This window comes from Dromiciops gliroides, chromosome 1, assembly GCF_019393635.1.
Source record: "Dromiciops gliroides isolate mDroGli1 chromosome 1, mDroGli1.pri, whole genome shotgun sequence".
Classification (NCBI taxonomy): Eukaryota; Metazoa; Chordata; class Mammalia; order Microbiotheria; family Microbiotheriidae; genus Dromiciops; species Dromiciops gliroides.
Window position 1 is genome coordinate 624435477 of NC_057861.1, and position 15004 is coordinate 624450480.

General features: G+C 48.8%; 1 protein-coding gene across 2 annotated transcripts in view; it reads right to left on the reverse strand.

The window, feature by feature from the left end:
- RHBDF1 (rhomboid 5 homolog 1) overlaps positions 1–1282 on the reverse strand; it is a 48229-nt gene extending 46947 nt beyond the window's left edge. The window contains exon 1 of one of the 2 annotated variants that reach the window (XM_043972301.1): positions 981–1282. The gene's annotated coding sequence lies outside the window, so the exon portion shown is untranslated. The remainder of the gene's footprint in view (positions 1–980) is intronic. The other variant, XM_043972308.1, reaches the window with a different exon arrangement.
- Positions 1283–15004: the final 13722 nt, after the last annotated feature.

The following is a 15004-nucleotide window of genomic DNA, read 5'->3' on the forward strand; positions in this document are numbered from 1 at the left end:
TTGGACTATCTACTAAGCAGTTCTTTTACTAGCTCCTAAAGATTCCAAAGGAAATTAAAATTAAACTTCAACTCTCATGCCAGTGATTTTCCTTGGAATGGGATGTGTGTCTGTGTGTTTAAACAAAAAGACTACTTGGTGATTTAGCCATTTAGCTTGGGAGGGGCAGCAGAAGGAGGCTGGCCAGAGGCACCCCCTCCACTGTCCCTCTTAGCCCGACTTTCACGGGCGCTGAGGACCTCCGAAGATTTTTCAGCATATGCGTCCCCGGTAGGACTTTCCAGAGTGAGTCTCCACTACGTGTGCCCACACCCTCTCCTGCCTATTATAGAGACCTCCCGACACCACCACCCCCAACCCCTTATCTATAGCGAGTAACAGATTCTTGCTCTTTTCCGCTCCGTAGCTATCCAGTCTAGAACAGTCTGAAAGTGTCACTCCCAATTTCACCCACCCACCCAACTGGACCCACGTGCTAGCTAAGGCGGAGGCTAGGAGAGGGCAGGAGCAGAGGTGAGGGGTGCTGCAGGTGGCAGGAGCCTGAGTGACCCAAGGCACCTCTCCCTCCATCCTCCAGAAGGCGGGGGCTGCCCCGCTCCCCAAGAGGCACGGCCGTCCAAGGGCCCTTTGTGGTGCCAGCCTACCCCAAAGGGCTCCCAGATGGGTCCCGCCAGCCCATCTCTGACTCTGCTACGAAGTTGGGGACCCGCGGATTGCCGACGACCGACCCACCCGGGAAGGAGGAGAGCAGGGAGGAGTCGGGAAGAGAAGGCAACTAAATCCAGGAAAACCGGCTGGTTCTGCTCCGGCCGAGCCCAGGGACGGCAACGGCGCTCTTGGCCCGCCCCATGCCAAGCTCCGGTCCGGGGCTCCCCAGGCTGGCCCGCCCCATGCCAGGCTCCGGTCCGAAGCTCCCCGCGCCGGCGCGTCCCCTCTCCCTCCCTCCCTCCCTCTGCTCGCTGGCTCCCTCGTCCACTCACCAGCCCGCAGCCACCGCGGCCGCCGCCGCCTCCAGCAGTCCGGTCCCGGGGGCGGGCAGAGCCAAGCGGACAGTGCGCGAAGGGGCCGCCCGGACTCGCGGTAGCCCGGGCCCCGCACTCGGGCCGGCGAGCAGGGCAGAGCGGGGCAGGACAGGGGGCCAGCCAGAGCCGGCGCGGGGCTGCGGCGGGGGAAGGCGTGTCCCGCTCCAAGTTTGCCAGAGTCCCGGCGCCTGCCCGCTTCCCTCTCTCCGCCTCTCCTCTCCACTTCTCCAAATCTCCACTTCCCCGCCTCTCCTCCCGTCGGCTCTGCTCTCCGCCCGTCCGCCCGCCCGCCCGTCCGAGAATGCCATGGAGCGAGGGGCACGTAAATGAGAGGAGGGATCATGGGACAGAGGGAGGGAGCAAGACGGGAGGGGGCCCGAGCGGGGGCCGGGGGCCGGGCTGCGCGCCCGCCCGCCCGCTAGGAGAGCGCGCTGCGCGCGGCCATATGGGCTCAGTCATTCACAGCGCGCTCTGAGTCAGGGCTCAGGAATGCACGCGGGGCGAGCTCATCTGCCACCCGGAGCCGAGCGGAAGCTGTTCCCTCCCACCCGCGGCAAGCTGCCGGGCCGCCCGGCTGCCCTACTCCCCGACCCCGGGCCCGCACCTCGGCCTTGGTCCGCCGCGTCCCAGCCCCGCACACAGACCCCAGCAAACTACCGCGCAACTCTGCGGAAAAACTCCAAGCCCGTGTCCCACCCCGGGAGAGGTCCGGTCCTAGACTCTCACGGCTGGAGGCGGGACTTAGAAGTGGTCCAGTCCCCGCTCCGGGCCAAATTTGTGGGCTTGCCCTTAGGCCTCCACAGTACCCTGTCCACTACTCTGCTCTCCGGGTCTTGACCTCCTTCTCTTCCTCCAGCTGCCCCGGGGGTGGGCCTCTCTGGGAAGTGACTGCCATTGCTTTGGTACCCCAAAGGACCTGGCAACAGAATATTGGAATTAAGTCAGGAAGACCCGGTTCAAAACCCTGTCTCTGATCAGACACTTAGATGATGTCATTGGCCCTCTTCCAGAACGAAGGAACTAACAACTATCAGCAGTGTGATTATGGGCAAATCACTTAACCTCTCTGATCCTCAGTTTGCTCATCTGTAAAATGGGAGTGAGAATCTGGCATACTTAACTCGTCGGGTTTGTGTGAAGTTCAAATGACATAATTCTAAGTAAAGCATTTGAAATGTCAGTTCACTAAAACATCAGTTGTGTCTAGATTGGGGGGGGGGGCAGCTTCGGAAAAGGTTGGCAATTTAGCTGGTTCATTACTTTTACGATCCATTTATTAACTGAAAAGATCAGGACCAGCTTCAGTTCCAGGCTAGCTTGACTCAAATGAAGTTTCAAACTATCTCCTGACCCAAACTCCAGACTGAGCCCTATTCCTTGACTCCAAACTGCACCCCTAATCCAAGTAAGTCCCAGACTTACTCTTTTGTTTTTGTTTTTGTTTTTGTTTTGTTTTTTGGTGAGGCAATTGGGGTTAAGTGACTTGCCCAGCATCACACAGCTAGTGTTAAGTGTCTGAGGCTGTATTTGAACTCAGGTCCTCCTGAATCTAGGGCCGGTGCTCTATCCAAGGTGCTGCCCCACTGTGCCACCTAGCTGCCCCCCCCAGATTTACTCTTAACCCTGCCTAGTCTCACCTATCACCATTCATTACCCAGAGATGAGGGTGACAGGGTCTCCACTAATAGAGACACACAGTTGATCAGGGCAGAAGCATGAACTAGCAGCATGTCAAAGAACTCCTGACTACTGACCATTTGGTGGACCCGAATTTATATTCCTTTTACCAACCCCCCTTCTCTAGGCCTCCCCCTCTCAGGTCAGCCCTACAGAAGGGGTCCTAAATTGGAGCTTTGGAGGCCCAAGTCTGCATTCTCTTTACCAAATCTATGGGCTCTGAAGACCAAGCACCAACCAGGACTCAGTCAGTTTAACCACCCAAGGGCACAGGTATCTGGCTGAACTGGTCCAGCCTCAAGCAATGAGTGGTTGGATACAGTGAAACTAAAAACTCCTTACAAGGAACTCAGATACCGGTGTGTGAAACGTTGGGAGATCTGTGGAAGAGGAAGGCCACTCTAGCCAACTCTAGTCCCTGTTTGCCAGCCCTTGGCAGGCCTCTTTTGGGTGATTTCCATCAGTTCTTTCAGGATGAAGTGGACAAGCACAGAGCTGCAGAGGAAAAGGTTCCCTTGAGCTCTGTTAACCAGAACCACATGGGTGACTTTGGAAGGGGCCACCCTCTTTTCTCATGCCTGTGGCTCTCTTCCCAACTCCCTTGGGCCATCCATTGTTCCCTGCCAGTGCCAGGACCAGCCTGTCCCAGACATAGGCCTCCAGACCAGAAGGCAGAGCTCACTTTATACAGAGATTTGTTCTGAAAGTAGAAAATAGGATCATATTTTATCTGCACCAGAGCGATCATGCACAGAGTAATGCAAAGAGCCTTGAACTTGAAGGCAGAAGTCCTGGGTTGAAGTCCTAGCTGTAATAGTGTACTTAGTAACTGAGATCTTGGTCAATAATAAGCTTTAGTTTCCTACTTTGTGATATATCCTGCAACAGCTACTGGAGAGGGCTATCATGAGGAAAGAGTTTAGTTAAGTTAGACTGAATATAAATGTGAGCTATCATGATATAAAAGAACCAATCAGGAATCCTTCCTTAAAGTTAATTAACCTCCTAATTTGCCTATGCAAATATGGATTTTCTTCTATAGGGTTGGTTTAAAGTGAAGTATAGCCCTGGGCTGGGCCTAAGCTTCTGGCACATGAAACTGGCCAGAAAGATTGTCCAAGGCCACAGAGACCTATATCCTCTCATGAGGGGCAGTATCTGGACAAGCCACAGAGATATCTCTAGGCACCTCAGAGACAACATTTCCACAAACCAGGGACTATCTCCAGGCCTACACCACAGAGACAGTAGTAGACAGGAATTCTAGAGACATTATGATGTAAGTCAGAGCAATGAGTCCCAAGAATTCAGGGACTAGACTTTCTCACCAACTTCTTTCTTTCTTTCTTTTTTTTTTTTTTTGGTGAGGCAATTGGGGTTAAGTGACTTGCCCAGGGTCACACAGCTAGTGTCGAGTGTCTAAGGTCAAATTTGAACTCAGGTCCTCCTGAATCCAGGGCTGGTGCTCTATCCACTGCGCCACCTAGCTGCCCCCTCACCAACTTCTTAATAGAGTTATTTGAGGGTAGGCCAAAGTTCCAAATTATTCTCAGGAAGCTCCTCAGGAATGGTGTAGACTACTCTTTTTTGTTGTTTTTTTTTTTCTTTTTTGAGATTTTTCCCTTTTGTTCTGATTCTTCTTTCACAATATGACTAATGCAGAAATATGTTCAATGTGATTGTACATATAGAACCTATATCAGATTGCTTTCTGTCTTTGGGGAGGGGGGAGGGAAGGGAAGGAGGGAGAAAAATTTAGAACCAGAAATCATTTAAAAACAAATGTTGCGGGGCAGCTAGATGGCGCAGTGGTTAAGCACCGGCCCTGGATTCAGGAGTACCTGAGTTCAAATCCGGCCTCAGACACTTGACACTTACTAGCTGTGTGACCCTGGGCAAGTCATTTAACCCCTGTTGCCTGCAAAAAAAAAAAATGCTGAAAACTATCTTTACATGTAACTGGAAAAAATAAAATACTATTAAGACTGGGGCCGGGGAAGGAATGGTATAAAGACAGAAGTATGGACAACCATCTAGTCTTCTTGCTAGGACAAGTGCTGGTGCTCCCTAAAGCTGCTAGCTTAATTACCCATGTCTATAGGTCTGCAGAAGCTTAGGCCCACATGCCCAGCTCCCCTGAATAACTTTGGCCTTGAGAGCTGGAGCGTTACTGCCCCCACCCCAGAAAAGGAACTTCATGTATTTCTTCTCTTGAGGGTTTTTTTTTCTTTTGTGAGGCAATTGGGGTTAAGTGACAGGGTCACACAGCTAGTGTTAAGTGTCTGAGGCTAAATTTGAACTCAGGTCCTCCTGACTCCAGGGCCGATGCTCTATCTACTGCGCCACCTAGCTGCCCCTTCTTGAGGGTTTCTTCATCTTCTGTTTCTACCTTAATGACCATTGGGGAAAGTGATTTGAGCAAGACAGGGTGTGGGACCTGGGAAGTAGTCAGGCCTCTCAGGAGAAAATTAGCTCATCCCTACCCCACCCAGCCTGGCTGGGCCTAATTCCCATTAAAGTGCCATTCAGTGGTAGTGACCAGAGAAGCTCTGAGCCCACCCGAACAGGAGGAGTAGAGGGTAGGATTTTGTTGGTTTTAGTTTTTTGGAAGGCGAGGGGAGACCTCATCATGGAAGTTTTCCAAACTCTATCCTAGAATCACAGAACATAGAGCTGGCAGGGATGTGGAAATGGAGAATGGCAGCCAGCCCCAGAAGGAAACAGTGGAATGATGATAGCTGTAACTAACTCATATAGCATGTTCATGATTTATCAAATGTTTTACATACTTGGTTTTGTTGGGATTTTTTGTTTGTTTGTTTTTTGTTGTTATTGGTTTTTTGTGGGGGGCAATTGGAGTTAAGTGACTTACCCAGGGTCACACAGCTAGTAAGTAAGTGTCAAGTGTCTGAGGTCGCATTTGAACTCAGGTCCTCCTGAATCCAGGGCCAGTGCTCTATCCACTGTGCCACCTAGCTGCCCCTGTTGTTTTTTTTAATAGAAGATACTAGATTTGGAGTCTGGGTTCAAATCTTTCTCACTTCCACTTTTTTGATCCAAGGCAAATCCTTTAACCTTTCTGGGACTCGGTTTCCTTATTTACAAAATGAAGTTAGACTAAATCTCCAAAGTCCCCTTTCTAATAGTTCTAAGGCTTATGATCTTATTTGATCCTCTTAACAACTCTGGGAAGTAGCTAGTAAAAGTATTATTATTTCCATTTTAAGGATGAAATAAAGTGGATAGAGTGCAGGGCTTGGAGTCAGGAAGTTCATGAGTTCAAATCTGGTCTCAGATATTTACTTGTTGGGTGACCCTGAGCAAGCCACTTAACCCTGTTTGACTCAGTTTCCTCATCTGTCAAATGGGCTGAGGAAGGAAATGGCAAAGTGCTCCTGGATCTTTGCCAAGAAAACCCCAAAAGGGGTCATGAAGTGTTGGACACAACTGAAACCACTCAACTAGTCTGAAATGGAAATAATAAAACCTCTCAGAATATAGAATGTTGGAACCAGAAGGCAGAGATGTCCAACTCCTGTAAGAGTACAGCCCAAATCAGCTAAAAATGTAATTGGGAGCTATTTAACAAAAATAAAATTTAAAATCACACGACATAGATAATAAGAATTTGTAATTTTCTAAATCAATATGTGGCCTCCAGGGATCTATTTCTGAGACTAACACAGCTGCTGTAAGGGACCGTAGAACATGGTAGGCCAGAGATGGAAGGAGTCTTAGAACACAGAACCTTAGAACACAGAACACACAAAGGATTTGCTCAAGTTCACATGGGTTAGTGATAAAGCTGGGACTAGAGCCCAGGTCTCATGACTCCCAGTTCAGTCCTCTAAATCCAGTCTATAGCATCCTGTCTCTGTCTCCTCAGCCCAGTGACACTAGATTCTAAACCTAGGCAGTCTTTTTGTCCAAAGTTTTAGCAATGCCTATTTTTTTTTTTACATCACTGTCATTACTAAATACCTAAGCCTCTCTCCTAACCAGGAAACATTCACCTGTAGCAAAGAAAAACCAACTGACCCATTGACTGACCCAATGACCTTGCCTGACCGAATATGCACCATCCCATATCCACAGTCACCTACCTCTCCAATAATCAATCAATCAGCAGGCATTCATTAAACACCTGCTGCATTCCAGGTATCAAGGCAGGCACTGGGGATATAAGAACAAAAATGAGACAATCCCTGCTCTCGGGGAGCTTACATTCTTTTGGGAGACAATAAGAGGAAGTAGCATTTCCTCAATTCTTCTCCCAGGTCCAAGCTTGAACCCATGTTATTCTTGAGTATCTTCTCTAGGCTGATCCCCCAACTGGAGAGAATTCAGAGAATCCAAGGCTACAGATTCTCTCCCCAGTGTGAAATATAAGCAAGGTAGTGCAGCTTAATGACATTAAATTACTGTGAGAGGGGCAGCTAGGTGGCAAAGTGGATAGAGCACTGGCCCTGGAGTCAGGAGTACCTGAGTTCAAATCTGGCCTCAGACACTTAACACTTACTAGCTGTGTGACCCTGGGCAAGTCACTTAACCCCAATTGCCTCACTTAAAAAAAAAAACTTACTGTGAGAAACCTAGACCTCAGTTTCCTCCAGTAAAATGAAGAGGATGGACTAGGGGATCTCCAAAGTTTCTGACAGCCCTCTGGTTCTACAAACCTGTAAAACAGCTTTCTCTCTCCTTGCTCTAGCACCTAGCCCAGGGACTGCCAATAATCCTCTCTGCTGAGTCCCTCTTATGAGCTAATTTCAATTTCTCTTCTTGCCATCTTTTACTCTGTTCTTTTTTTTTTTTTTTGAGGATTTTTTTTTTTTTAAGTGAGGCAATTGGAGTTAAGTGACTTGCCCAGGATCACACAGCTAGTAAGTGTTAAGTGTCTGAGGCCGGATTTGAACTCAGGTACTCCTGACTCCAGGGCCAGTGCTCTATCCACTGCGCCACCTAGCTGCCCCTTTTACTCTGTTCTTAAGAGATAAAAGCCAGTTCGCTGTCAGAAGACAATTCTCTCCCTAAGGCATCCTGGTCCCATTCTTTTAATTTTTCCTTAGCCATTCCCCCCCCCTTTTTTTTAACTGAGAGACAACAGCATGGTGTGATAGCCAGCCTCAAAGCCAGGAACACCCGGGTTCAAGTTCTATTTCTGACACAGCTTAGCTGTGTGACCCTGGGCAAGTCACCTAACCTCTAGGCAACTTACTAAGATTAAAATTTGCAGGAAAATGGATGACAACCTGCATTAGTAAAAAGAGTTCCTTCCCTAGAGAGTACCCAATACCAATGAAATAGAGGCTCAGTCCCTATCCCTATTCAGCTTTCACTACTATTATGTTTGTAAACATAATGTGGGGGCAGCTAGGTGGTGAAGTGGATAGAGCACAGGCCCTGGAGTCAGGAGTACCTGAATTCAAATCCGACCTGAGACACTTAACACTTACTAGCTGTGTGACCCTGGGCAAGTCACTTAACCCCAATTGCCTCTTAAAAAAAAAAAGAGCTGCTGTAAACATAATATGCCAATGCACGGGTCTGCCTTTGTCCAACAGTACAGAACAAATGGACCCTCTGCTTCCTCCTCGTTTCCTTCCACAGGAATCCTTCCCATAGACATAGATGGGCTACTAGTACAGCCTTGGGAAGAAGCGGCCAGCGACACTAGAGAAGAAAGCCAAGTTTCTCTCCTACTTGTCCTGCATACATCCTTGCCAGATCTGGGCTAGGAGACCAATGACTATTCCCAAAGCTTATGTAAAGCCCCGAGACTTGAGGGTCTTGCCACCTGGTCCTGCCCACTCCGTGCCTCCCCACTGGCACTAGAGACATCAGTTTCAGAGAACACCCACACAAACCATTCCCTACTCCTCTCAGGAGCTGGCTTTGCCCCTGCCCTTTCTCTGTGGGACAAAATGAATTGTCTCCACCCTGAGGCTGGTGATTAGTTCTCCCCAAAGGGGAATTTCCCAGCAGCCTTCCTTTCTCCTGACCAGGCCCAGTGAGTACTCCGGGTGTCAGCAGAGCTGACCCGCCCCAAGAAAGTCCCTTTCAGCCCGAGGACCTACCCTTTTGCTAACTGCTGGGCTCCAGTTCTCTGGGGCAGGAGAGGGGGGATGAGAGGAGGAGAGAAGGGAGGAGAAGGGAAGGGGGGAATGGAAAGAAGGAGGAGAATGCAAGAGCCGGTCCTAGTTGGTTTCATTTTGCTCTTCCTCGGTGCTCTGAAGTTCCCTTCTGTGTGTGGGTATGCATAGGGGGTAGGGGGTGGGAGGAAGAGGTAGAGGGGAGAAAGAAGAAGGGAGGGGAGAAGACTCTATCAGGCAGATATTAAATCTAGGGGGAAGGAACAGAATAGAGGGACTACCTAGAGGGACCCCCAGCTTAGTGAGTCAGGATCTTCTCTTCCCCAGCCTCCTGCCCCACCAGGTGAGCTGCTACCACTTCTCTCCCCTGAAGCCAACAGGATTTGAATATTTTAGAGGGTTGGGAAGGTCTCCTCCCCACCCTGCCCTTTCCAACACTACCCCCACACACACACACACACACAATTCCCCATAACTTTATAGTTTGACAATTCTACCACAGGAAATTCATTCCTTTGGATTGTCTTCTCATTCATCCTGTCTCACAAGCTTCAGTCTCTCCCTCCCCCCCCCACCCCCAACTCATCTGACCCAGAATCCTTCAGGAAAAGTAGGGGGAAAACTAGGGGTGTGATTTCAGGATTCTTAAACTTTCAATAAACGACTGGGGGAGGGGGGCAGGGGAGAAGAGCTTGAAAGGGCAATGTAAATAACCCTGGTTGGGGTAACCGATAAAGTTCTTATCTTCATTAACACCTCCAGAGAAGGAGTTTATCACGCTCCTGCTATCTAAGTATCTAAGGGCCGGGTGAGCCCAGGGGGCGGGAGGGAAGGGTGTGATTGAGCTGAATTCCTTGTGGGAAAGAGGCGCTTGAACCCGAGGGTGAGAGTCCCAGAGACAAAGGTCCGGCTTTGCCCCCGCCCCCACAGCCAGATTCCAAGGGTCACAATCGGGCGATGGGAAGCCTACTTTTTTCCCCCGGGAGTCAATCAGGCCATTCCATAGGCCCTGTTCCTCTGCAAAGAGAATAAGGAGGGAATTACGGAGGTCCTGAGCCACATATGCAGCTCACTCATTTCCTTCCACCCACTCTCCCCTGGACCTGTGGGAGACGCTGGGAGAGGGGCAAGGGCTCTTCCTTACAATAGAAATCCACTGACTGTCAAAGGTCAGCTTGCGGCTTTATCCTTCCCCTTCATCCTTAGACAGAAAAGGCAAGAGTCCCTGAAGTAACACCTCCAAGTATCTTTCTCTTGTCTATTACATCAACTTCCACCTTCACCTCTAAGAAATTATTTCTGGGGGGAAAATTTGTGCCCCTTTTCAAGAGAGGTAAAGTGATAAGATCTGATCAACCTAATCATAGGGACCAGCCTATCCCAGGGCTGAGAAAAAGAAATGAACCCACTACACACACCTGGCAGCATAGAGACAGTAGAAATTCAGAGGGCCCAGGAGAGAAAAATCTGGGACCAGGTACACTGGTTGTGTGACCTTGGACAAGTCACCTCCCCCGTGAGACCTCAGTTTCCTTATCTGCAAAATAAAGTTAAGATTATATGATCTCAGGGGTGGCTAGGTGGCCCAGTGGATAAAGCACCAGCCCTGGATTCAGGAGTACCTGAGTTCAAATCCAGCCTCAGACACTTGACACTAGCTGTGTGACCCTGGGCAAGTCACTTAACCCCCATTGCCCCTCAAAAAAAAAAAAGATTATATGATCTCTCAAGTCCCTCTGAGCTCTGATTTTCATGTTCTTTGTTCAACGATAATACACCCTCCAGTCCTAACATTCTAGGAGTCTATGAATTAGAGAACAATACAACTTTATATATAATTAAGAATTGTACTGAATCAAATATAGGGTTCAGAAAATAAATCCTCTGGGCTGGTGGAGAAGGGAGCAGGGTGCTTTGTAGTACCCTATGATCACAGAACATTAAAGCTGAAAAGGACCTTAGATATAATCTAGTATAATCCCTTCATTTCCCAGAGCAGAGAACTGAGGGCCAGGATGGGGATTGCCCAAGGTAACCCTGCCTAACTGGGGAATCCGTGCTTCTCTACTGCTCCCTACTACATCTTTGAGAAGGTGGCTTCCTGGAGGAGGTGTGACTGGATCCTTGGCCTTGAAGAATGAGCAGGACTTAATGAGAGATAGTAGAGGCAGGCATGGAGGACAGTTCCATAGGGTGGAAACCAGCATAAACAGACCCAGAAGTAAGGATGTATTTGGTGTGCCTATGAGACACCAGCCTGGTGGGAGTGGAAGGCTAGGGGTATGGGAGGAAGGAGAGATAACGTCCCCAGATGCCCTCCAGGTCCCTGCCATAGGGCTCCTCCTCCCACCTCATACCAATGCCAGTTTGGCCATGCTGGGCTCCCAGGGGAGACACCCATGTTTTGATGCCTCAGATTCTTAGTCCCCCGCCAAGGTCCTCATCAGCCAGTCAGAGCTAAAACAGGGCTGTGGAGAAGCCTAGAAGGGTAGCACTCAGACGGGCTGGCAGCTGGTGGGCAGGCATTGCTGTCCCCTAGGCAGTCTGGATGGGGATTGGCAGGCTGACACTCCTGGTCAGCCTGCTAAACATTCCTGTCTGTCACGGCTATAGTATATATAGCCACTGCCACACACATAGTAAAGCTGGTGCTCGAACCTGGGTCTTCTGACTCTAGGTCTAGTGTTTTTTCCATTGTGCCATACTACTTCTGATACTCCCCCAGCTCCTACCCCTCTCATATACCTCTTTGGTATTTCATCAGTCGCTTTCCTGTTTGCCAGGCCCACAGCCCACCCTGGAGCCCTGCTATCACCTAATCTCAGTTGAATTTAAGTTCCTCCCCACACCCCAGCCCCAACAGAGTTCACTGGAAAGAGCCCTAGCTTGGGAATCAGGAGACCTAGATGCAAGTCTTGGCTTTCCCATTAACTCATTATGGGCAAATCACTTTTCCTTTACGTGCCTCAGTTCCTCTTCTGTCAAGTGAAGGGCTAAGTTCCCTTCTAGCTCCAACAGTCTATGTTCTAAAGTCCTTTCCAGCTCCACCATTCTGTGTTCTAAGGCACCACCCAGAGCTACACATTCTAGATATTGTGGCTCTCTGGTTGTCTTTTCTGGGCAGGCCCTGAGAGACAGCTCTGAGGATAGCTTCTTCCCCTACTCCAGAGGGTCCCTGGGGAAGGGAGCCAGGCACCTATCTCCTTTGCAAACTGCCCCAGGAACAAAATGAATCCGGCTTCTTCCTTCCTTTCCTCTAAGACTCCGTGCACATGGTATTGAGCCTTCAGCTCCATCTAAGTCCCATGCACTAATGACATGTGTAAGCATGAATGAACTTTATGAGTCTGTATTGCATTCACACATGGCTCTCTCTACTCATTTTGCCAACCCCGCCACTTCAGCTTCCTGTTTCTACTTTCTCAGCCACCACTGGGGTAATGCCGGAGATATTCCCTTTCCCTCACTAGAAACCCTAAGAAGAATTGAAACCAGAGCCTCTGCCCAGGACTCTGGGCCTTCCTACAACCATACAACTTCCCCAAACTCAAGGGGACTCAGTCAGGAAGACCCAGAGAGGAGCAGAGGACAGATTTCTTTAGTCAAAGAAGAGGTTTCATTCAATCCAATAAACATTTATTGAGCCCCTTACTATGGATACCATTATATATTCGGCATGAAGGAGACAAAGACAAAATCAAGACACTTAACAACCTACTATGTTCCCGATTCCGAGTCTCCCTCCTTCTGTTCAGGGCACCACCATCCTCCCAGTCAGTCACCTGGGAGGCACAATTCTTCCTTCTCCCTCACACCCCAGTTCCAGTCAGTTTTTTCAAGGCTTGTTAATTTGACCTCTATAATATCTCTGAAATTCTTCCCCTTCATCTCCCCCATGCAGCTATCACCCCAGATCAGGCTATTGTGGCCTCTCCTCTGGACCACTTTGAGGTCAGAGTGTAATGGGGTCTTCCCCCTTCTCCTACTGGGCATTCACAGATATTTTCTTCCTCTTTCCTGTGGATGATATAGGACCTCTGTGGGCCCAGCTTATAGACATTTATGACTTCATGCCTAGAGTTCCCTGATTAATGGCTGAGCTGAAAGAACAATGTCACAAGGCACCCTACTTTGTAGAAAGAAGCAGTTTCTAGCAGGTAAGCTTCTGGGAGGACTCCAGTTAAAAAGATCTCCGCATGGGATGGAGAAAGATGACCTTTCTCTACACTGATTTGATATTGGCAAGGGCCACTGGTGCCCTTGTGGAGCAGAGACCCAACTACCTGAACTTTTACACATGCCCCTGGGTACATCTGCCACTCATATGTGTCTTTTTTTTTTTTTTAGTGAGGCATCTGGGGCTAAGTGACTTGCCCAGGGTCGCACAGCTAGTAAGTGCTAAGTGTCTGAGGCTGGACTTGAACTCAGGTACTCCTGACTCCAGGGCCGGTGCTCTATCCACTGCGCCACCACCTGCCCCCCATATGTGTCCTTTAATGTCAACCCATGAAAGGTCTGCAAAAAGTACAGCAGTGGTATCTCCTCTTAGCAAGTGATATCTCCTACAGTGGAAGCAGCTGATGGGACAATTCAACCACCACCAAGAAAGAGGCCATCAGGAAAAGGAGAGAGGTTGAGTGTTTGACCTGACAATGTCCAATGAGGAGGGAAAATGCGAAAGAACTAATTTAGCAAAAATTGCCAAATTATGTTATGCTTTGATACAGCAAGATGATCTTTTTACTAATATCTCCCTAGTTGGGCAGCCAGGTGATACAGTGGATAAAGCACTGGCCCTGGATTCAGGAGGACCTGAGTTCAAATCTGACCTCAGACACTTGATACTTACTAGCTGTATGATCCTGGGCAAGTCATTTAACCCTCATTGTCCCACCAAAAAATATAGATAGATAGATATATACACAATTGAGGCCATTTACCAATAACTCCTTCTTCTCCTCTCCTCTTCATCTCACATTACTAAGATCTCTTTTGCTCCCATCTCCATCTTCACCCCATATCACATGAAGGAGTGGCCCGTCTAACCCTTCTACATATACAAGTGATCCCACTCTATCTCATCTTCTCTAGCAGGTTGACTCCTCTAGCATCCCTCCTCTCCTTTTCATTTGCAGTCTCTCCCTGCCTACTGGCTGCCTTCCTCCTTCCTACAAACACATCCGTGTCTTCGCCATTCTCAAAAACCCTCACCTGATTTGAACATGCCCAGTAACTACTGTACCATCATCTGTCCATCTCATGGCTAAGCTCCTAGAGAAGGCTATCTACAATCAATGCTCCCCCCTGCCCTCTGCTCATTCTCTTCTTAGCTCTCCATAGAGATAGCTTCCAATCTCATCATTGGACTAAAACTGCTCTCTTAATCTTTAAAACTTATGTCCTTTTTTCACTCCTCAGCCATCTTGACCTCTCTGCATCCTCTGACATTGTTGATTACCTTCTTCTCCTTGACACTCTCTTCTCTCTCTGCCTCTGATGTCAACTCTTGGTTCTCATTCTACCTATTTGTCTACTGCCCAGTCTCTTTTGCTGGATCTTCATCCAGGATCACGGTAACTGTAGGTGTCCCACAAGGTTCTCCCCTGGGCCTTCTTTTCTTCTCCTTCTATGCTACTTCACTTGGTGATCTCATCAGCTCCCATGGATTATCTCCATGCATATGATTCTCAGATCTGTTGTGCAACCATAACCTCTCTCCTGACCTTTAGTCTCACATCTACAACTAGATGTCCCATAGACGTCTTATACTCAGCATGTCTAAAACCGAACTCACTGTCTTTTCCCTTAGCCCTCCCCTCTTTCTAACTTTCCTATTGCTGTCAAGGAACCCACCATCCTCCCAGTCACTCAGGCTCATAACGTAGCTGTCCTTTTCAACTGCTCTCTCTCACCCCACCCCATTTCCAATCCACTGACAAGCCTTGTCATTTCTGCCTTTGTAACATATCTTGTATATGCCCCCTTCTCTCTTTTGATACTGCCATCGCCCTGACAACCTCCTTCATCACTTAACCTCAGATAACTGCAATAGACTGCTGGTTGGTCTCCCTACTCCACTTGGTTGTCCAATTGATTTTCCTAAAGCACAGGTCTGACCATATCATACTGCCCCACTATTCAACAAACTCAAGTGTCTCCCTTTTAACTCCAGGATAAAATATAAAACACTCTGGGGTAGCTAGATGGTTCGGTGGA